A 24048-nucleotide genomic window follows, 5' to 3' on the forward strand; every position below is an offset into this window, starting at 1 on the left:
CCCAGGGTGGAGAGGTACTTCTCTTTGTGTTCCTGAAGGAGTTTCTTCTCCGTACTGTTGCATTTTCAATCACCACTAATAGCTATTTTGGCACAAATTCAGAGTAGCTCAGTTAGGGGCAGAGGAAATGTTTTGCGTTAAGTGGATTATTTAACTTTCCAGTCCTGCAGTGTTGCTCCAGGACAAAATGGACGATTCTGGAAAGGCAGTGTGCTATACCAGGAGCCTGTAAGGACATGGCACCATGCCATGCTGGACTCCACAGTGATTACTGAGTAAAGAATTTCTCAGGCTTTTGGTTCAGTACTGGAAATGGTGTCTGTGGCTGGGAAATATCTACTATATGAGTGATAGAATGACCCACTGGTGATTGATTACAATGGGTGGAAAAAGAAAAAAAAACCCTAAAAGAAAAAAATAAGGAAAAAGCCATAGAAGTGTGTTTTGAGAACTCCTCTTAGCTATAACTTACCGAACTTATGAACTAAGGCGCTGAGTGCCTGTGGACTTTCCAGCAATGCATTCACAAAACATTGTCTTTTTTAAAAATATTTTTATTGTAATTAATAAAAGGGTTACATGATATTTGCCAGATAGAAGGTGCATTAATTCACATACATTGATACCCTTGTACATGTCTTGGTACCCATTACCCTCAAAAGGTCCTTATTAAGAAGTTTCGACCTGTGCCAAGGAGGCCTAGTGTATCTCCTATTCCTTCTTGTAAAGTTTTCAGTGTGTCAGCTTTTACCTAGAGTTCTTTGATCCATTTGGAGTTAATTCTAGTGCAGGGTGACAAAGAAGGATCCAACTTTAATTTTCTGCAGGTGCTTAACCAGTTCTGCCAGCACCACTTGTTGAAGAGGCTGTCTTTCTTCCATTCTATTTTTTTGGTTCCCTTGTCAAAGATTAGGTGGCCATAGGTCTGTGGTTTAATATCTGGGTCTTCAGTTCTATTCCATTGGTCTTCAGGCCTGTTCTTGTGCCAGTACCAAGCTGTTTTGATAATTATAGCTCTGTAATAGAGTCTAAAGTTTGGAATTGAAATTCCTCCAGCACAGTTCTTTCTGCTAAGAAGTTTTTTTGCTATACCGGGTCTTTTATTATTCCATATGAAATTTTGAATTGCCTCTTCTATTTCTTTAAAGAATGCCATTGGGATATTGATGGGTATTGCGTTGAATTTGTAAATAGCCCTTGGCAAGATTGTCATTTTCACAATGTTGATTCTTCCAATCCAGGAGCATGGGAGGTTTTTCCATTTCCTTAGTTCTGCTTTAATTTCCTTTTTTAGGGTTTTAAAGTTTTCATTAAAAAGGTCCTTTACATTCTCAATTAAGCTAATTCCTAGGTACTTTATTTTCTTTGAGGCTATTGTGAAAGGAGTTTCTTTCCTGATTATTGCCTCGTTCCTCTCACTGTTGGCATAAAGGAAAGCAGTTGATTTTTGAGGGTTAATTTTACAGCCTGCTACTCTTCCAAAGTTTTGAATCAGCTCAAGGAGCTTGGGGGTAGAGTCTATAGGATTCTTTAAATACAGAATCATGTCATCTGCAAAGAGGGATAGTTTTACTTCCTCTTTCCCTACTTGGATCCCCTTTATGCTTGCTTCTTGCCTTATTGCACTGGCTAGCAATTCTAGTACTATGTTATAGAGTAGTGGAGAGAGTGGGCATCCTTGTCTCATTCCTGATTTTAGAGGGAATGGCTTTAGATTTTCACCATTAAGTATAATACTAGCTGTGGGTTTGTCATACACAGCCTTTATTATATTGAGGAATGTTCCATGGATTCCTAGTTTCTCCAGAGCTTTTAACATAAAGGGGTGTTTGATCTTGTCAAATGCCTTTTCCGCATCTATTGGGACAATCATGTGATTTTTGTCCTTGCTCCTGTTGATGTGTTCAATTATATTAATTGATTTGCGTATGTTGAACCAGCTTTGCCTCCCCGTGATGAATCCAGTTTGATCATAGTTTATAATTTTTTTGATGAGTTGTTGTAGACTGTTGGCCAGTATTTTGTTGAGAAGTTTTGCATCGATGTTCATCAAAGAAATAGGTCTATAGTTCTCTTTCTTTGATGAATCTCTGTCTGGAAGAATTAGGGAATTTTAAGGCTGCATTTGCTCAATGTTTGGACACAATGCTGTCTGGCACAATATCAAGACACTGAAAATGTCCTTTACCTTCTTCCTTCCATGAGTTTCAACTGGCATTACACAGGTTGGCACACAGGTTCCTTCTCTCTGTGAAAAGTGAGCCACGTGAGACAAATGTGGAGGCACCTGAAGAGTTTCAGTGAGGGATTCTTCTGGAAGCCTGAATTCCAATTTAAGGGAGTAAAACTTAAATTTTGAGAAAAAGAAATATGCTATTCAGCAGGAACTATTTTAAGCCTCTTATACTATCTTGTTCCATTCTAATAATAACTCTATTCAATAGATACTAAAGATTCCCAGATGAGGAAACTGAGGCACAGGGATTTAGTTCAGGTCACAGGGGGAGAGACTTCTAGGACTAGAGGATAAGAAAGTCTATATCCATTCCAAGTGAGAAAATATCCACATTTTTGCTAAAATAAAAAGCAAGTCTATGCTTAGTATATCAGACTTGTAGCAGTTGAGTTTATTAATGAAGAAATACCAAAATATCTGGTTTTCTTCAACAACTAATTTTTATTTAAATGTCATAGAGAGAAAATTACTATATTACTATAAAAGGTATCATGTTGGACTGTGTGCTGGTGGTTCATACCTGTAATTCTAGCTATTCAAAAGGCTGACATCTAGGAATCACAGTTTGAAGCCAGCCTGGGTAAAAAGTCCACAGGACTCTTATCTCCAATCTACCATTTTAAAATAAAGCCCAGAAGTGAAGCTGTGGCCCAAGTGGTAGAGCCCAGACCTGGAGTCCAAGGACTGGCAAAAAAAATAATAATAAGTAACACTTTGACTGCTACGTAAGATTGATTTGCAGTTTGCATTCTATTTTATGCTATTCTCTAGTAACAAGACTGATCTAAAAAGCCAGGTGCCAAGGCCAGGGCAAGGTCTGATGGCATAGGATGGAGCAGTCCTGCTGAAGATGAAAGGACACCTACAGCCAAAAGAATAGCCACAATTGAGGCACTCAGATACCTCAGGTCTTCGGGCACATATGGTCACCAAATGAAAAGATCACACAGGTAGAGTGGATTGGTCAGCTCTAGAACAAGAGCTAGGATCAAGATGAGGGAAAAAAAGTGGAAGAACTAAAGCCAAAAGAAATGGGAAGGGTTTTCCTTGTACACTAGCTAATCTTGGAGATGCAAATATACAAACCTACTATTGCCTGAAATATGAGGAATTCCTCATGGGTAGAGCTGTTCTATCCTGTAAGAAGAGTCTAACATGGAGCTAACACCCAGCTGCTGGGAGCAATGGCTATTCAGGCATCACACCCAGAAGGAAAACACCTGCCTCTGACTATCAAACCTTCCAAGCCCAAACTCAAGAAAGGGCTGACATAATGTTTAATTACATAGATTAATATGTATCTATGCCATATAAACCCTCAGTTTAATTTTAATTATATTCTAAACTCTAAGTGCCAGTGATTGTATATAGAGATTCCCTTCTTGAATACTTTTTTGTTAAACACGTCATTTGAAATGTGATGTAAAACTTAATGTTAATAAATTTTTTAATTAAAAAAAGAAAGGGCTGTAAACATCCTTCCCTCCAATCTCTTCAAAAGTTTTTCTCCAACCCCATTTTTCTATGCCTCTGAGAAAGGATTTGATTGAGGACACTAAGGAATTGATGAGTTTTTATTAAGATCTCAGTGTCTTCATGCCACCTCTGTTCTTCCTGCAGAGTGAGTCACCAACAATGACTCAAATAATAAATAGAAAGTGACATAGCAGAGGCCCAGCTACGGGGACCTGTGAACCTAGAGTGACCTTCATTGCTCCTCAAGGCTGTCCTTTTCTAAGAGAGCTTCACTTTCAAATAGAACGTTCCCAGTAAGAGGAGAATTCATTGCAAAACTGAAGCATCCTTGGGGAAAGTGGATTATTTTACAGTTTATGAATCTGACAGATAATATCAACTACCACTTATTGAGCAAGTTAGTTCATACCACATACCCTGCTTTCACATACACACACACACACACACACACACACACACACACACACACCACTTTTAACACTCAGTAATTAACCTGTTCTGCTAATGGATGAAGCTAAGCCTTAAAATGTTAAGTAACAATATCCAAATATTCCGAATTTATAAAGCTAAACCCTGAAGTCTATCCCTTTGACCTGCTATGGTATGCCACACTTGGGCAAGGGGCTGATCTTTGCTATTATTTCAAGATCTATTATGCCCAATGTCTTCAAACAAATGCATATGCTGTTGCCGGATCCCTGTCATTCCAATATATCCGTCATGAATGGAACTGGAAGGAGATGAGGTCCTCGAATGTATTTATACAGGAATGTTGAAACCTAACTTGTCCATATGCACAATCTTTTTGCTGGTAAGACAATGTTTTGTAGACCTGGAGGTAAAAGCTGACACACTGAAAACTTTACAAGAAGGAATAGGAGATACACAAGGCCTCCTTGGCACAGGTTGAAACTTTCTTAATAAGGACCAAGAATCACAACAAATCAGAGAAAGGCTGGATAAGTGGGACTGCATTAAACTGCAGAGCTTTTGTATGGCAAAGGACATAGCTAGTAAATTAATTAGGAAGCCTACAGAGTGGGAGAAGATCTTCACCAACCAAAGAATGGACAAAGGCCTCATATCTAAAATATATCAACAGCTCAAAAAATTGAATCAATCCAAAACTAATCTCCAAAGTAACAACCATCCCATTAAAAAATGGGCCAAAGACTTAAAGAGAGTCTTCTCTGAAGAAGAAACAAAAATGGCCTATAGACACATGAAGAAATGCTCAACATCTCTGGTCATAAAAGAAATGCAAATCAAAACAACTCTAAGATTCCACCTCACTCCAGTTAGAATGGCCAGGATCAGGAAAATGAATAATAACAGATGCTGGATGGGATGTGGCCAGGAGGGATCACTACTACAGTGTTGGTGGGAGTGCAAACTCATTCAACCACTATGGAAAGCAGTATGGCAGTTCTTCAAAAGAATAAACATAGAGCTCCCCTATGACCCAGCAATTCCACTACTTGGCATTTACCCAACCATCCAGAAACAAGGACATACTAAATCCACTAGCACAACAGCGTTCATTGCAGCACTATTCACCATAGCAAAGATATGGAACCAACCTAGATGTCCCTCAGTTGATGAGTGGATCAACAAGTTGTGGTATTTGTTCACAATGGAATTCTATGCTGCTGTCAGAAAAAAAGGACATCGCCCCATTTGTTAGGAAATGGAAAGACTTAGAAAAGATCATATTAAGTGAAGTAAGCCAGACTCAAAGGAACTTAGGCTCAATGGTTTCCCTCATTTGTCATAATCAGTAGAAACCTTGGGCTCTACTAGCAGAGATTTGCAATAGAGCAAAACCTTGATACATAAGGCCATATAGTATGAAGCTAATTGAAAGGACCTCCAGGATATTGAAACAAAAGCCATATAACGAATGATTGTTGTCCTTAATGTACTATGTTATCTCTCATCTCCTTTGCTGTCCCTTGGTTATCTCATATTGTTACAGTATCTCACTTTGTTATCTTATATATTGAATTTATTTGTATTTGGTTATTTGAAATTTGATAGGGAAGGGGGGAAAACCAAGACATGTGCAAGGGTATCAATGTATGTAATGGGTACCAAGACATGTGAAAGGGTATCAATGTATGTGAATTAATGCACCTTCTATCTGGCAAATATCATGTAACTCTTTTATTAATTACAATAAAAATATAAAAAATTCCCTAATTCTATAATTGGGAAAACCAAGGTGAAACCAGAGTCTGATTTTAAGTCTTTTGATTACAAAATCTCATGACTTTTGGCTTATAGTTACGCTAGGAAAATAAGATTGAGCCTGGTTATTATTTGGCATTTTTGGTATTGTTTTCCTAACCATCATATTACTATTATAACCACTTCAGATTGAAATTAGTGCTCCATCCTGTATTCATTTCATGAGAAGTGTTTTTTAAAAAATTACGTTTGGGGCTGGGAGTTTGGCCAAGTAGTTGAGTGCTTGCCTAGCATGCATGAAGACCCGGGTTCGATTCCTCGGTACCACATAGTAGCAAAAAGCCAGAAGTGGTGTTGTGGCTCAAGTGGTAGAGTCCTAGCCTTGAGAAAATCCAGGGACAGTGCTCAGGCCCTGGGCCTAAGCCCAGGACTGGCAAAAAACTTCGATATTTCATCAGTTTTAAGGATTTAATTTTTCCCATTGAACATTCTTACATAGACCAAACCATCTTTAAGTGAATCCCCATGAAATGAAATGAGAACATATTTGGGCGAGATACTCCAAGTCATGTCCCTGTGGTCATGAGCTGAAGGCAAATTAAACACTGAATTAAAAAATAAACAAACAAAGCCCGAATGTAATCACCCTAATAATGAACAACTTTTAGTTTTGAAAAGTAACTTAAACAAACTGATGATACAAATTGAGCATCTGTATCCAAAAATCCGAGTAGTCTTTAAAATCTGAAATCTCAGCTCTGGGCTATCTGTCCTAATATACCAATGAGAGAAATGAGCAGTAGAAAAGGGCAAAGGGAAAAAAAGAAAGAAGAAAGAAAGGGGCAAAGGAGATTTATTTAACATGGCCTGCGGCCACAGAAAGAGGGAAAGAAAAGGTTTCAGCCCATCTTCAGGGTACTGACACAAACTTTAGGTTGGATAGAAGAAGAATGGCACCCGCATAACTAAGTGGCTCTGGTCAAAGTATGCTATGGTTAATCCTCAGCTATGTCTGATCTGGTAAGGGGATTCTAAGAAGTCTTCATTGCTTGAGGAGGGAGGGTGGGAGAGAGAGAGAGAGAGAGAGAGAGAGAGAGAGAGAGAGAGAGAGAGAGAGAGAGAGAGAGAGAGAGAGAGAGAGAGAGAGAGAGAGAGAGGGAATCAAGTCCCATGAGAGTTCTCTTGAGCTTAGGACTGATCTCCTCATAGGATAATCTATTATCTGGGAAGCTCTGGTGCTCCTGGCCCCATGGTGACTGTAGGTTTAGGACAATGAACAGAAATTTCCATGCCTTTTTGGAGGCCTGAAATAGAATACTGTAAAAAGCTGACAGTGAGTTTCCTTAGTTACTTTGATATTTTGTGCCTTTAGGATTAAAGGGGATGAAACAGATTAGGTAGCACAATTTTTTTTTTTTCACTTGTGCTGGGGCTTGAGCTCTGGGTTCCGGTCCTGTCTCCGAGCCTCTTTGTGTTCAAGGCTAATGCTTTACCACTTGAGCCTCAGTGCCACTTCTGGATTTTTCTGATTAGTTTATTGGAAATAAATCTCATGGATTTCATTGCCTGAGCTGGCTTGGAGCTGCAATCCTCAGATCTCAGCCTCCTGAGTAGCTAGGATTACAGATGTGAGATACCACTGGCACCTGACCTGAACCACACATTTTTTTTTAGTGTTCTTTTCTCTTTTTTTGTTTTTTTCATATATTTTTTATTGTAATTAATAGAAGGGTTACATGATATTTGCCAGATAGAAGGTGCATTAATTCACATACATTGATACCCTTTCACATGTCTTGGTCCCCATTTCCCTCTCCCCACCCCCACCACTCATCTTGTTTTCCCCCCTTCCCTATCCAATTTCAAATAACCGAATACAAATATATCCGATATATCAGATAACAAAGTGAGATACTGTAACAATATGAGATAACCAAGGGACCACACATTTTAAAACAAACATTCCTTGAGTTTTTACTATACTTCTGGGCAGAGTTAAACAGAAGCTTGGTCCAAAGAAGATAGATGCAAAATGAAAGCAGGGTTGCCAAGGCTTTTTTCCCCTGCTTTTAGTTACCTTGTGAGCCCAATTGAGGAGTCAGTACTTTCCAGTAAATTCAGTTTCTATGTGCCTGTTATAAACATTTTGCACATTGGTATGATACCACAAGCAGAAAACTGTACACTGTTTCAAAAGTTATTAAAATATACAAATTATTTTCAGTGTATATATAGGAGTTGATATGAAACACATAAATTTTGTTTGAGCTTGAGTCTTGTCTCCAAGATAGTTCATTGAAATTTGCAAATATTCCTGGAGAAATATCAATATCAAATTTCAAACTCTATTACAAACTATAGTAGTAAAAACAGCTTGGTACTGGCACAAGAATAGAACAAAATGGAAGACACAGAAATGCACCCACAGACCTATAGCCATCTAATATGCAATACAGGAGCCCAAAACACAAGTTGCATTAAAGCCTTTTCCACAAATGGTGTTGGCAAAATTGGCTATACACATGAAGAAAACTGAAGCTAGATCCATACACATCACCTTGTACCAGAACCAGTTCAAAATGGACCAAGGACCTTCATGTAAGGTCAGAAACCATGAAAATATTCCAGGTAGGGTAGGAGAAACACTGGGACTTCTAGGCACAGGCCAAATCTTTCTAAGTAAAGATCCAGAATCACAACAAGTCAAAGAAAGATTGCATAGATGTATCAACTTAAATGTTCTATGTGGCAAAGGATGTAGCTAAAAAGCTAAATAGAGGGCCGGGAGTTTGGCCTAGTGGTAGAGTGCTTGCCTAGAATGCACAAAGACCCGGGTTCAATTCCTTGGTACCACATACATAGAAAAAAGCCAGAAGTGGTGCTGAGGCTCAAGTGGTAGAGCTCTAGCCTTGAGAAAGTCCAGGGACAGTGCTCAGGCTCTGAGTGCAAGCCCAGGACTGGCACCAACAAAACAAAACAAACAAACAAAAAAAGCTAAATAGAAAGCCCATACAATGGGAGAAGATTTTTATCAGCCATGCATCAGACAAGTCCCTCATATCCAAAATATACTTAGAGCTACCCCCCCCAATAAACCCTCAAAGAAACTATAACCCAGATAATAAATGAGCTAATGTTTTAAAGTTAGATCTTGCAGAAAAAATAGAAATGGACAATATACATATGAAGAATTATTCAACATCTTTGGCCATAAAGGAAATGCAAATCAAAATGCAAATCAAAACCATACTGAAATTCCATCTCACCCCATTTAGAATGGCCAATATCAGGAATGCAAACAATAACAAATGCTGATGTGAATGTGGACAAAACAGAGCTCTATTACACTGTTGGTGGGAATGTAAACTTGTTCAATGACTCTGAAAAACAGTATCAAGGGTCCTCAAAAGACTAAACATAGAGCCTATCACCTAACAAGTCCACTGCTGGACACCCAATAGAACACAAAAGAGGCCACACTAAGTCTATCAGCACAACCGTGTTTATTGAAGTAGTATCTACCATAGCCAAGACATGGAACCAGTGCAGATGCCCCTCAGTGGGTGAATGGATCAAGAAGATGTGGTTGATGTGGGATATATACACAATGAAATTATACTCATCCATCAGAACAAGAGACATTGTAACATTTGTAGCAAATGGAAGACTTGGAAAAAATTATATAAAGTGAAATAAGCCAGACCCAAAGAAACATAGGTTTCATAGTTTCCCTCATTTGTGGTAACTAGAATGTGCCCATAAATCTACGAGTAAGCACATTGGATGGTAAAAGAAAAAGAAATATCTGGAAACATGAAAAATTATATAGATTTCTAGGTATTCACACAGGACCCAAAGAGGATATTCTTAGGAGAGGAACTCAGAGGTGCAGTACTTACGTGCATCTGATTGTATAAAATGATATGTATTGAGAGGAACATCAGGGAAAGGAAATAAGAGGATTTTTTCCCCTTTGCTGCCATTTTCTTTTTGTCTTGTTTGTTCATTTTTCTCTCAGAAATGGAAGGGCAAACGGTGAACCAGTGCAGCAGTGGTACTCACTACCTACTATGTTGAAAATGAACTCTACAGCTTTGGGGAAGGGAGGGAGAAACAGAGAGAGCAAGGAAGAAGTGACACTGTTAAAAAGAAAGGTACTCTTTATCTGACTTATGTAACTAACTCCTCTGTATATCATCTTCATAGTAATAATAAAAAATGAAAAACTATGCACATATTCTAAAATCTGAAAATCTTCTGGTCTCAAGAATTCCAGGCAAGGGTCTCTACTTAAAATATCTGGTTATATAATTTTGTGAGTCCAAATTTATGGATTACTTTTTTTTCTGGGCTTATGCCTGTAACTTTTGAGATTTCCTTTCATGTCTGGAGGATGATGCCACTGGTACAAAGTCCCTATGATTTCTCATTTGTGAACATAGATGCAAAAGTGCTAAATAAAACAATAGCTCAAAAGCTATGTGCCTATAGTCATACAGGATGAGACTAAATGAAATGAACTCTAGGATATGGAAACAAGAGTTTTATCTTTGTGATTGTTGTTCCTAATGTACTATGTGAAGTTATTTCTTTTCTCTTTTGTTTCCACTTATGGTTAATCTCATGTGGTTACTGTATCTGACTTTGTTACCTGCTATATTATATACACATTTATTTGTTTATTTGACAAAGGGAAGTGAAGGGGGAAAACAAGATGATTGGGGGAGGAGGTGGGGAGGGAAATGAGTACAAAACCACGAGGTTTGGAAGTAATGTACCCATTACACGATGACTATAACTGTAACCCCTCTATACATTATCATGACAATAAAGTAAAAAATATATTATCAAACAAAAAAAGTCCCTATGATTATTTTGTAGGACTTCCTGTCTTCTGAAATATACGTGCATCTAATTTTAAAAACAGAAACAGCAGAAATATTTTGCTAGTTCTTAGTAACTCTCATCCAACTGAAGAGAAGTGGTAGTTATCTGATTTGAGTCTATGTTGATCATTTTCTCTTTCCAGTGCAGAATGGGAATCAGAAGATATGTTTGGAAGCATACTAGTCTGAGATAAAATGATTCAAATAACATATATACCTTCAAGCAATGCAGTGCATCACAAAGCATCACAATAAACACTTTACTCATTTAAAATCTGAACTGAAAATGCTTTAGGTGGGAGAATGATTTTGTTTTCTCTTAATAAGGTGTTGGAATGCAGTGTGAATATTTACAAACCATTCTGGCTTTTGGCTGAATGCGATCCAAGTTTAATCCTAACTTGGATAAGCTATTTCTGAGCTTCTCTTTCTTCAAGAATAACCAGGGTTAATAACATCCAGTTCATGGAAATTTAATAAAAATGGATCATAAAACATAAGGTGGTATGGAACTATGTTTCTAGCTCTTAGAGCTGCTCATTAAATGTGTCTTTCTGTGCAATTGGCCTTTGGAATGAAACACAACTGCCTCCTTAGTTCCACTGTCTATTTGCTCCCCCTGGTGGAAGGAGGGTGATTTGATTAGTTGGTGAGTTTATGGAATGAACGAACATGTAGCTCTCTCTCTTGCCTCTTTCTTCTCTTCTTTTTAAACCAGTCTTCCAGCAAGGAAGGTTGATCTCCTTTCCTACCATGCTACTAGGCTGGGGATTCTCTCTCTCTCTCTCTCTCTCTCTCTCTCTCTCTCTCTCTCTCTCTCTCTCTCTCTCTCTCTCTCTCTCTCTCTCTCTCTCTCTCTCTCTCGCTGTATAGAGATTTAGATATAGATATATAGACATACACACACACACACACACACACACGCACATCATATCTGTCTGTCTGTCTATATCTTTCAGCCTATTGCAGCTTCACATCTAAACCATGTCTTCCATTCCAGATTTTGATAGAAAGAGACCTGCTATTTGATCTCTCTAACACAGATTTGTATCATCAATAGGCTTTAAGTCAAGGAGAGATTAAGATATTATAGAGCCTTTCAGAATGGGGACATTATTATGATCATTTCTTCAATTAAAAAGAAATCTTGGAAAAAAAGGTTTTATGTTTTACTTTTTGTGTTTCTTTTTTTCCTGTTTTTACTCTTTTGTTGCAGTGTTTGATTTCTGTACCTTTTGTCTTGTAAATTTATTTAGTTTGGGGAGGATATGGGTAAGCACAGAAATGGAGGGACGAAGGGTGAACTAATTCAGCAGTGATACTCACTGGACACTATGCTGGAAATGAACTGAACAGCTTGTGGGGAGGGGGCCCAGAGGGAGAAAACCTGGGAGAAAATGAGGGCGGGGTTACACTGTTCAAAAAGAAATGTACTCATTACCTGACTTATGTAACTGTACCCTCTGTACTCTACCACTTTCATAATGAAAACTAAAAAAATCAGAAGGAGCTGAAAGTACTGAAATGACTTCAGGCAATTTTTCTGTGAAATATTTTCTGCCCTAAAGGTTACCATTAAAGTTAATTTTTTTCTTGTTGAGTTCTCCTGCAGCTACTTAAAAGAAATACAAGTAGCATGAGAAGGGATATCAAATGTTAAGGAAGTTTCCTGAGCAAGGAGTGGAGTGGAAGGAAGCTAGGTGTGGGAGACCGAGTGCTTGTGGAAGGCAGAGGAACAAAGAGAAGATGAGAGAGGTAGCTGAAGGCTCAGAGTCACCTAATGTATAATACTTCCCTCAGTCAGTTCAATGAATTTGGCCTATGGTCCTCAGAAGAAAATCACACACATTAACTGTTTGTGGGACAAATGAGTGGACATTTTTACATGTATGCTTGGGGAAATACAAATGATGACTACACTGCTATTCAACCATGAGCAGACTCGTCTTTAAAAAAATTGTCTGTGAAAAGAGGGCCCAGGCATACACTGAGATCTTGTAAAAGCTTTCCCTGTCTCAATAACACCTGTGAATAAGAGGAAAAGTTTGAATGGAAAGCTCTTTGAGGTAACAGTACATTTACAATAATAAAATAATGTATGGCATTCTGCTTCAAATATTTATTTCCAATGATAAAATAAAAAACATCCTATAGATATCGAAACAAAAGCCATATAACGAGTGATTGTTGTCCTTAATGTACTATGTTATCTCTCATCTCCTTTGCTGTCCCTTGGGTATCTCATATTGTTACAATATCTCACTTTGTTATCTGATATATTGAATTTATTTGTATTTGGTTATTTGAAATTTGATAGGGAAGGGGGGAAAACCAAGATGGGTGAGGGGTGTGGGGGGGGGAGGGAAATGGGTACCAAGACATGTGAAAGGGTATCAATGTATGTGAATTAATGCACCTTCTATCTGGTAACTATCATGTAACCCTTTTATTAATTACAATAAAAATATATTTAAAAAAAAACATCCTATATACATGGAACCATGGAAAAAAGAGTTTTGCTCAATAATATACTTGTATCACTATAAAGTCATAGGAAAAGGAATATACTGATAGGAGAACTTATACATAGTTCATGAGCTCAAGTGCTTTATTTCAGCCTCAAAACTCTATCTAATGAATGGGTATTGTTTCCAAAGATGACCCCGCGTCAGCTGGGTCAGGGTGGCTAAGTTGCTGTGAGTTCCAAACTGCTGGAGCAAGGCTCTTTTAACAACAGGAACTGTCATCTCGTCGGTTTGTTTTGACAGTTACAGACAGTGATAGCATCAAGCACAGAACTGAAATATTCTCTTCTGATTTCAAAGTGAATCCTTATATTTGTTATTCAAGAAGAACAATATGAATAAAGGCAGCACTTCAATCAAAATTTCCAAGTGTGCAGCTCCGCTTGGCCCTTGTGAGAGGAGGTGGGAATGCTGTCAGAAAGGATAAAATGGGAGCTGTGGGATGAGTCCAAAATTCAAAAAACTGTTTTTAAAGGGTATAGCAGATAGAATGATAAGTGCCTCATAATTCTTTCGTTTTGTCATTTTGCTACATTCCTACCGGAGAAAATAGTCCAGCTGATTCCGATTTGAGAAAACTTTTGTTTTTGACAAAACTCGATTGTTCTGATTAAATATGCCAACCCTGCCCTATTTAGTAGGTAAATACTTTAAAATATCGAAATGGATTTTCTGGCAAGAAACACTTTTGGCTTAACTCAGCTCATACATTGGTTTAATTAAGATCAATTTATCACAAACATTTGCTTTTCTGGGACCCAGATCGATATAGCTTTGGGGAAGTTTGAGAAGAAAGGCAACTGTGAAGAAATGGGTGGACCAGGAACTTTCACATCAGTCAGGAGCATCCCTAGAATTCCAGATCAGAATAAAAGGGAAAGCAAAAAATTTAAGGGATTTTCCTATGGTTCCAGTTCAGCAAAAATTTTAAAGGATTTTTTTTTGGTGCCTGGGCACTGTCCCCTCTTTTTTTTTTTTTTTTTTGCTCAAGGTTAATCATCTACCATTTAAGCCACAGCTCCACTTCCACCTGTTTTGGGGATGCTTAATTTGGGATAAGGGTCTCATGGACCCTCACATATCAGACCTTAATACCTATGTTCATGTGATAATATAAAAGGATGTTTATTGAAATGAACTCCAAGAAATAGAAATGAGGTTTTGTGTTAGTTTGCTTTTTAACCTCTCTTTTGTTGCTGGTTTTGTTTTCTGTACCTTTTGTTTTGTATATAGGTTCATCTGTTTTGAGGAGGTTAAGGGGGAGCAAAGAAATGGTGGAACAAAGTAGAAACAAATGTAGCAGTGACACTCACTAGACACTGTTGAAAATTAACTGTATAACTTAGAGAGGGCATCAAGGCAAATCTTGGAGAAAACAAGGGAAGAGGTGACACTGGTCAGAAAGAAATGTACTCATCACCTACTTAGTAACTGTAACACCCTGCACATTACCTTGACCACAACAATAAAAAGAAATGTACTCATCACCTACTTAGTAACTGTAACACCCTGCACATTACCTTGACCATAACAATAAAAGGTGAAAAAAGAAAACTTTATTGACGAATGCCAAAGAAGAAAAGAAAGAAAAGGGGCTGGGGATTTGGGTGAATGGTAGAGTGCTTTCCTAGCATGCACAAAGACCCAGATTCGATTCCTTGGTACCACATACAAAGAAAAAAGCCGGAGTGGTGTTGAGGCTCAAGTGGTAGAGCTCTAGCCTTGAGAAATCCCAGGGACAGTTCTCAGGCCCTGAGCTCAATCCTAGGACTGGCAAAAAAAGAAAGAAAGAAAGAAAGAACAGAAAAGAAAGAAGAAAACCTGCTGAATTGCAATCTATCATCCCTCTGTGACATGAAGAGACTTTGAGTGGTGGCTGTCATTGAGCACTCTTTCATATGCTGAAGGAAGCTAGGTATGCTGATACTGGGGCTTGAACTGAGGGCCTGGACTCTATTCCTTAACTTTTCCCCTCAAGGTTGCCAATCTTACCATTTGAGTCACAATTCCACGTCTAGCTTTTTGGTGATTAATTAGAGATAAGACTCAGGGACTCTCCTGCATGGACTGCCTTTGAACCATGATCTTTAGATCTAAGCCTCCTGAGTAGCTTAGATTCCAGGTACATTTTATTTTCTGGCTAGCAATAATTATATTTCACTGTTTTAATATTATCATAGTTTTTTCACAGTGGGTAGTTCTGATAGATTACATATATAGTTTCTAATAAGTTTAGTTTTGACTATTCTGTACTGTAGAAATGAAAAAAATGTTTTTATTGTGAATCATCTGTGACATTTTTGGAAACCAGTGAGATGCAAATGCAAATATACAAAACTAAAATACATAATATATAAATATATGAATATACAAACTAAAGCATTATAGAATGTAGGAAATGACTAAAGTCAAACCAGCCCAGATGGTTTGGGAGGCACAGCATGAGAGACTAAGTGGAGGCCAATGGACAATATTTACGAGTGATGCACCAAAATAATAAATAAAAATATTTGCATGCATATATAAACATACATGAATAACCCTCAACATTTGCATGCACTTTTGTTACAACAGAGTGTCTGCCTACGATTGAAAGTCCACAAGCATCAAAGGGAATGTAATCTAATTCTTACTGATTTCAGAAGGCTGAACATAGGGAGGTCTCTGGGATGTGAGAGATGACGGTCAAGGAGAACTTTACCATAGCTCTGATACAGGTTTCATGAAATATTTATGTGGTTTAAATAATATGAAATAAAATTGGTCCAGTTTTCCCAAATGGCTAGAGAAGCACTCAAAAACTCTGCTTTCATCCTTCCACTAATTCTTCTTTCTGAGTTTTTCCTTTCTCTCATTGTGTCAGTTACAGAGCTTCTCTCTCCCTGTGTTGTTAGTGCTGTTGTTAGGAAAACCTTTTTTTTTCTAGCAGCTCTCCTTTGTCTGCTGTTGCTTAGAAGAACAGTGGTGGGTGGACCTCTTCCTTGAAGTCATGAGCTCAGCAATCCTCAGCCTCTCTCACTGTGGTTTCACAGACTCATACCTAGGGTACAGCAGTATTTTGACCAGGAAAGCTGTAGATAGAAGAGGCACAAGCTGGACAGAAGCTCATGACTGTAATTCTAGTAATCGGAGAGGTAGAGATGGGAAGGTCAAAGTTTTAGGCCAGTCCTCCCCCACCAGACAAAAGTATTTGGCTGAAAGTTGGTGGTTCACTCCTATAAACCTAGCAACTAGCAGGTTGAGATCTGAAGATCTCAGTGTGAAGGCAGTCTGGGCGGGAAAGTCTATGAGACTCTTATTTCCAATTAATTGTCCCCAAAAGACTAGAAGTGGAGTTGTGGTTCAAGTGGTAGAGTGTTAGTCTTGAGAACAAAAACTCAGAGATAGCTCTCAGACCCTAAATTCAAGCCTCAGGACTGTTATAAACACAAATAAAAGTGTTTTCGAGTTCCTATATGGACAAGAAAAGCTAGATGTTATGTTGTGCACCTGTCATCACAACCATGGTGGGGAAATATATATAAGAAGGTCACTGTCCAGGCAGTGAAAAAGTAAGATCCTATATAAAAACAGCCAGAGCCATAGTTCAAGAAGTAGGGCACCTGCTTGGCAAACAGCCAATATGAGTTCAAGTGCAAATACTAATGAAAGATAGACACACAAGGATATATACACACATAGGGACACAGAAAGAGACAGACAGAGAGAGAGAGAGAGAGAGAGAGAGAGAGAGACAGAGAGAGAGAGAGAGAGAGAGACAGAGAGACAGAGAGAGAGACAGAGAGAGAGACAGAGAGAGAGACAGAGAGACAGAGAGACAGAGACAGAGAGAGACAGAGACAGAGACAGAGAGACAGAGACGGAGGGAGCAGAGGCCAATAGGATTCTTCTCCATATTTAACAAAACTAAATTTAATAATTCTATGTGGACTTTGCATAGTTAAAGCTCTCTCAAAGTATTTCACTATTCATGATTCCAGCCTCTTCTGGTTTATGTGGTAAACAAAACAGCACAGCAACTATGAATATAGGTCTTGGAGTGATAGAATTACTAGATTTCTTTGCTTCATCATCAAGGTATCTTCCCCACAATGGTAGCTATATAAAACAGAGGAAGATATTTTCTTATGGACATCTCACACAAACCAAAGCTCTTTTGTGCTTGGGGAAAACGGAAATCCAACAGCTCTTGATTAATGTGGGCAGTTCCTGTTTGGTTAAAGCATAGTAATACCTACTGCTTGCAGACAAACATTGGAGAAAGTTGTCTATCGGTCATCCGTATTCATGGCTATGGAGTGGCTCCTTTCCACATGAAATCTGCCCTCAGTCTGCCCAGCACCATCCTTTCCTGGTGCAGTCTGGATGAGATGAAGCCAAATGCATTCTAATCACACCATTCATGGTAGTTGCTGTTTCATTCACTAAAGATATATTTGTAAGGCAAAATACTACCAACTCTGCTAACCTGAGACTAGGAGGCCTGTTCTCTGAGGACAAACCTCTACTCTCAAATACTCTGCAGATGGGAGCATGAGATGCATAATTTGGATCCATCTCCATTAAATCCCCCTCTGCTCAGTAGTCCCATAATGTAATTAACAGTGCAGGTCTCATGGCTCTTTTTAAGAGAATTAGAAGCCATGAGTCATTTGGGCCTCATTGGAACAAGCTCTCCTAATGCAAAATGATTCAATCTCAGAGATTGCTATCTGGCAGCATTCCGAGATACGGAGGCCGGAGAGCCAGCACTTAATTTGATTTAGGACCTCTTAAAATGTTCTTCAAACTTGACTAAACATTGTTCTGGTAAAAAAAGAAGAAAAGGTCGAGAATTATTTTGGGAACCAACTGTAGTCTGAGCAGTTCCAGCTTTGTTATTGATTCCTTTTAAGTAATTGCATTTAATTTGGAAATCAATGGATAAAGCAGCTGAGGAAGACATATGACCATGTCAAGTAAAGTAAGACTGAGTATACTGAACAAAAGTAATGTAAAAATAGAAATCTTTATTAAATAGATGTGCTGTTGTCCTGCTTCAGGGTTGCAAATGTCAGGATTTAGTCTACTACTCCATGTAATGGCATTTTCACGGTGGCTTTGTGACACTGAAAATACAAATCAAATAGGTAAGCCATCTGTAATCTTAGCTATTCAGGAGCCTGAGATCTGAAGATCATAGTTCAAAGCCAGCCTGGGCAGAAAAGTTCATGAGATTCTTTTCTGGAAGTAGGGGTGTATGTAGCTCAGGTGGTACAGTGCCAACCCTGAGTAAAAAAGCCAGGAGAGAGTATGAAGCCCTGAATTCTGTACTGATGATATGTGTTGCCTGAGCATTTGACCATTTTGAGTATCTTTGAACGTAGAAAAAGGATGGCACTGTCCTTGGTGCTGAAAATGGTTTTGCATAGATAATGCTATCTTTTCTCCTGTCCTTTCCCTATGAAGTCGAAGTTCAGAATCAAGCACTGAAATTGTCTCTTGAACCTAAAATAAATAATCAAATTATGTCCAGGCCTCTAGTTACCAGGTACTTGATTATAATCCACTAACACTTGGTTATGTTGGCTCTTAATAAGGAAAGGAAACAAAATGGGAAAATGAGTCCTCTTTAAGGATCCTTTTCTTTTCTTTTTATTTCACTAGGGCAAATTCCTGGGTAGAACTTTAACCTAAGAATGGGTTGCTGCCCACCTTGAGAAATAGAACATAATCAGGAGCTGTGGTTTTCTTCCCAGTTTCTTTGCAGAATTCTTGTGGGCTTTCTGATGAGAGCAATGCCATTCCTAAGGAGCTTACAGCTACAAAATTAGAGCAGGGGACACAGGGCACAGAACCTTCCTAGCTGCTTTTCTCAGTCATCACTCATGTTCTCACCATCAAAACCTAAACTTTCAACCTAAGTGTGATACAAACAGTCCTCAAGGCGCCTCCTTTGTTCTTTTTAGTGGTCACAACTGCTCAGAATCACAGGTATTCCTCATTCAGGGCCAGTATGTAGCACTGTGGCCTCTCCCCAACAGCAGAGCTAGACAGATGTAAAAGCCAGACTCTGAAATGCCCCTTTGATGTGCCTGTAGTACCAGCACATGGCCAGGAGAGCATAACATAACTGTCAGATGAACTCAACTGAGGTTCACTAGGGGATGTGTGTGAATGCTCCTTTTGGGAATCATTGCAACAGTCCAAGTCTCAGAAAGATTTCAAATTAAAGGTGATTTTCCACCAGGTGGAGCATAATAAAAGTTGATTGGCCACCTGTTACTCCCGGGCTCAGCAACTATCAGGTGGCTGCCTCATCTCCGGGTAACAGATGCTTTCCGGAACATTTTGAAACAGACTAGTTACTGCTTTCTTCTCCTCAAAGATAATGGTCACTGGGGTTGGGGGGGCATTCAGGATGTGCCATGGCCACAAGACAATAACCAAAGGACAGACTACAGCTCCAACAACAGTGTGAAATAGCAAGTACAGTATATGGTGCCCTGAAGAATAGCATTTCCTAGACTGTGATCCAGGAAGCTTTACAGAGAGGAAACAGAATGCCTCATTGGCAGCAAGTAAATGCTGTTTGTAGAAGTCATTTCCCATAACGTCTATCTTGCAATTAGTCAATTTTAAATGTATCCCTACTTGTAATGGAAGCTGTTTGGTATCCAAGGGCAAAGGAACCAAGAGAAATGTTAAAACCAGGACATATTTTTTATGGAAATGTTTTAAGTTGGTCAAAATCTGAAAGATAGATCATATTTGGGATCACTATGTCTGACTTTCAAAACCAGGGTGTGGCAGGCTATGGCAATGGCTAGGGTTTTGAGTGACTTGCATGTGGATGAACATTTCCAAATTGGCATAACGGTGGGGAGGAGCAATACCTGGGTCCAGAGTGTTTTATCTCATCCGTCTCAACCCTGATGCTCTCTAGCGTGTATTTATCAAGTGTAGATTTGTTTCCAGCCAAAGTCTGATAACTATGGAGAAGAGGAAGGTTTTCTACCTCTCATTTTCGAATCAATGACTTTTAGTAATTTCGTTTTTGAAAGATTTTATTAACACTGATTTTTACATCACATTTCAAATATCATGTTTAACAAACAAGTATTCAAGAAAGGAATCTATATGCAATCACATAGATTTTAGAACATAATTAAAATTAAGCCGAGGGTTTGTATGTCATAGAAACATATCAATCTACATAATACAACATTATGTCTATAGAGTATGTATCCCATCATAGATTTTTATGTCTCTGTAGTTATGATTATATCTCCAAGACCATGAACATAAATTTGGATACCCAAATATTGAGTCATCACTCTTGTACTATTTGGATCTAATATCCACATATTAAGGAGACCATGAGCCTTTTGTTCCTTTGGCCTTAACTTATCTCACTCAGCATGATTTGCTCTAGCTTCATCCACTTCCCAGCGAATGCTATTATTTTATCTTGTCTGGTGGCTATGTAGAATTCCATTGTATAAATGTACCACAGTTTTTTTGTATTCATTCATCTGTAGTGGGGCATCTAGGTTGTTTCCATGGTTTGGCTATTGTGAATAGTGCAGTGATGAACATGGCTGAGCAGGTGTCCTTATCATATCCTGGGTTATGATGTTCAGGATAGATGCCCAGAAGTGGTATGGCGGGATCATGGGGAAGGTCTATTTTCAGTTCTTTAAGAAACCTCCACACTGCTTTCCAGAGTGGCTGTACTAGTTTACATTCCCACCAGCAGTGCAGTAGGGTTCCTCTTTCTCCAAAACCCCACTAGCATTTGTCATTATCTGAGTTCAAAATATTGGCCATTCTAATCAGGGTAAGGTTGTTTTTATCTATTAGGGTTCTATTTATTTACATTTCCTTTATGACCATAGATGATGAGCATTTTCTCATATTTTTTTGCCATTTTAACCTCTTTTTTGATAAGTCTCTCTTTAGTTCTCTTGCCCATTTAGTGATTGCTTTGTTGGGTTGGGGGTGGGATTAGTTTCTTGAGTTTGAATCGATGACTTTTGTAGAATAAACAGACTCAAGCTAGCTACAAAGTTATCCTGAAGCACAAAAAGCAAATATGGCGGAGGAAACATGTTAGCTGTAGTACACAAATCAAATTCCAGTCAAAGGATGCTTACAGGGGGTTACAGTGACTCAGGATAGGCTCTCTGGAAAAATAGCTACACTCAACTTTAATATATTAAAGATAAACAGATGAATAATCCCAAGGACATTAGGGTTTGATTAAGGTGGTATAAACACTCCAGAGTACCCAGAAACAGTCATGGGTGGGTGATAGTATAATAATATATGACTCATCCATTATGCATTTCACCTTTCAAATAAACACTGACTTCCTTCTCCTATTTCTCAACAGACCCCTCTTTAGCATTTAATGAACACTTACAGGGTTGAAGTGAGTTAAATTAAATTATACAATCAGATAAAGTAGACTTCAAACTAAAATTAATGAGAAGAGACAAAGAAGGTTATTACATACTAACAAAGGGATCTCTCCTCCGAGAGGTTATAACCATCCTAAATATCTACACACCTAATCCAGGAGCACCGAACTTCATCAAGCAAACTTTACTTTCACTAAAACCACACATAGATCCAAACACAGTGATTGTTGGTGACTTTAACACACCATTCTCATCTATGGACAGATCAACCAAAGACTCAACAGAGAAACCTCAGAATTGAACAATTGTATAGACCAACTCCAACTAGACCTAACAGACATCTGCAGATTATTCCACCCAGCAACAACAGAATATACATTTTTTCAGCAACATGGAACATTGTAGGGCATAAAGCTAAGTTGTGCAGATTTACAAACACTCAATTTGCAGTAGCCTCAAAGAAAATAAAGTACATAGGAATTAACTAAGAATGTGAAGGACCTTTATGATGAAAACTTTAAAATCCTGAAAAAGCAAATTAAAACAGAACTGTGGAAATGGAAAAACCTCCCTTGCTCCTGGATTAACAGAATTAACATCGTGAAAATGGCAATCTTGTCAAGGGCTATCTACAAATTCAATGCAATACCCATCAATATATCAATGTCATTCTTTAAAGAAATAGAAAAAACAATCCAAAATTCCATATGGAATAATAAAAGATCCTGTATAGCATAAACAATTCTTAGCAGAAAGAACAGCACAGGAGGAATTTCAATACCAAACTTTAGACTCTATTATAGAGCTATAATAACCAAAACAGCTTGATATTGGCACAAGAACAGGTCTGAGGACCAAAGGAATAGAACTGAAGACCCAGAAATAAACCCACAGGTTTATGACCCAGAAACACAACAAATTAAAGAAAGTTTGGACAAATGGGATTGCATTATACTGCAGAGCTTCTGTATGGCATAAGATAAAGCTAGCAAGCTAAACAGAAAGCCCACAGAGTGGGAGATCTTCACTAATGATACAACAAAGGCCTCATATCTAAAGTATATCAACAGCTAAAAAAATTGAATCCCTTCAAAACTAACCTTCAAAGAAACAACCACCCCATTAAAAGATGGGTCAAAGACTTAAAGAGAGTCTTCTCTGAGAAGAAAAGAATGGCCTATAGACACATGAAGAAATGTTCGACATCTCTGGTCATAAAAGAAATGCAAATCAAAACAACTCAGATTCTACCTCACTCTAGTTAGAATGGCCATTATCAAGAAATCTAATAACAACAGATGCTGGTGGAGATGTAGCCAGGAGGAATCACTACTATACTGTTGGTGGGAGTGTAAACTCATTCAACCACTATGGCAATTCTTCAAAAGACTAAGCATAGAGCTCCCCTATGACCCAGCAATTCCACTACTTGCCATTTACCCAACCATCCAGAAACAAGGATATACTAAATCCACTAGCACAACAATGTTCATTGCAGCACTATTTACCATAGCAAAGATATGGAACCAACCCAGATGTCCCTCAGTTGATGAGTGGATCAACAAGATGTGGTATTTGTACACAATGGAATTCTATGCTGTCATCAGAAAGAACGACATTGCCCCATTTGTAAGCAAATGGAAAGACTTAGAAAAAATCATATTAAGTGAAGTAAGCCAGACTCAAAGGAACATAGGCTCAATGGTTTCCCTCAGTTGTAATAATCAGTACAAATCTTGGACTCTCCAAGCAGAGGTTTACAATAGGGCAAAACCTAGATACACAAGGCCATATAGGATGAGGCCAAATGAAAGGTCCTCCAGGATATGGAAACAAGAGCCATATAATGTGTGATTGTTGTTCTTAATGTACTAAGTTATTTCTCATCTCTTTTGTTGTCCCTTGGTTATCTCATATTGTTACACTATCTTACCTTGTTATCTGGTATATTGTATATACATTTATTTGTTTATTTGAAATAGGAAAGGGAAAGGTAAAACAAGAGGAGGGGAGGGGGGTAGGGAAGTGGAGACAAAAGCATGAGAAGGGGTATCATTGTCAAGTAATGCACCTTCTATCTGGTGAATATAACTGTAGCTCTTCTATTAATTACAATAAAAAATTAAAATCATATGAAATCTCACCTCCTTAAAGTGATAAAGCAAAGACACTGCAGGTAAGAAGCCTTATTCTTTTCTTCTATACTTATTGTAAATCAAGGTAGCATTGAGGCAGCAAAATCATTCCTCAAAGCACCAATGAGACTAGTCACTTACTTCTTATCAGAAAGAATGGGACTACAGGCAGTCACGTCCCTTCCATGGCTGAGAAAATAT

The sequence above is a fragment of the Megascapheus bottae genome, chromosome 7 (genome assembly GCF_031878675.1).
Source record: "Megascapheus bottae isolate mThoBot1 chromosome 7, mThoBot2.hap1, whole genome shotgun sequence".
NCBI lineage: Eukaryota > Metazoa > Chordata > Mammalia > Rodentia > Geomyidae > Megascapheus > Megascapheus bottae.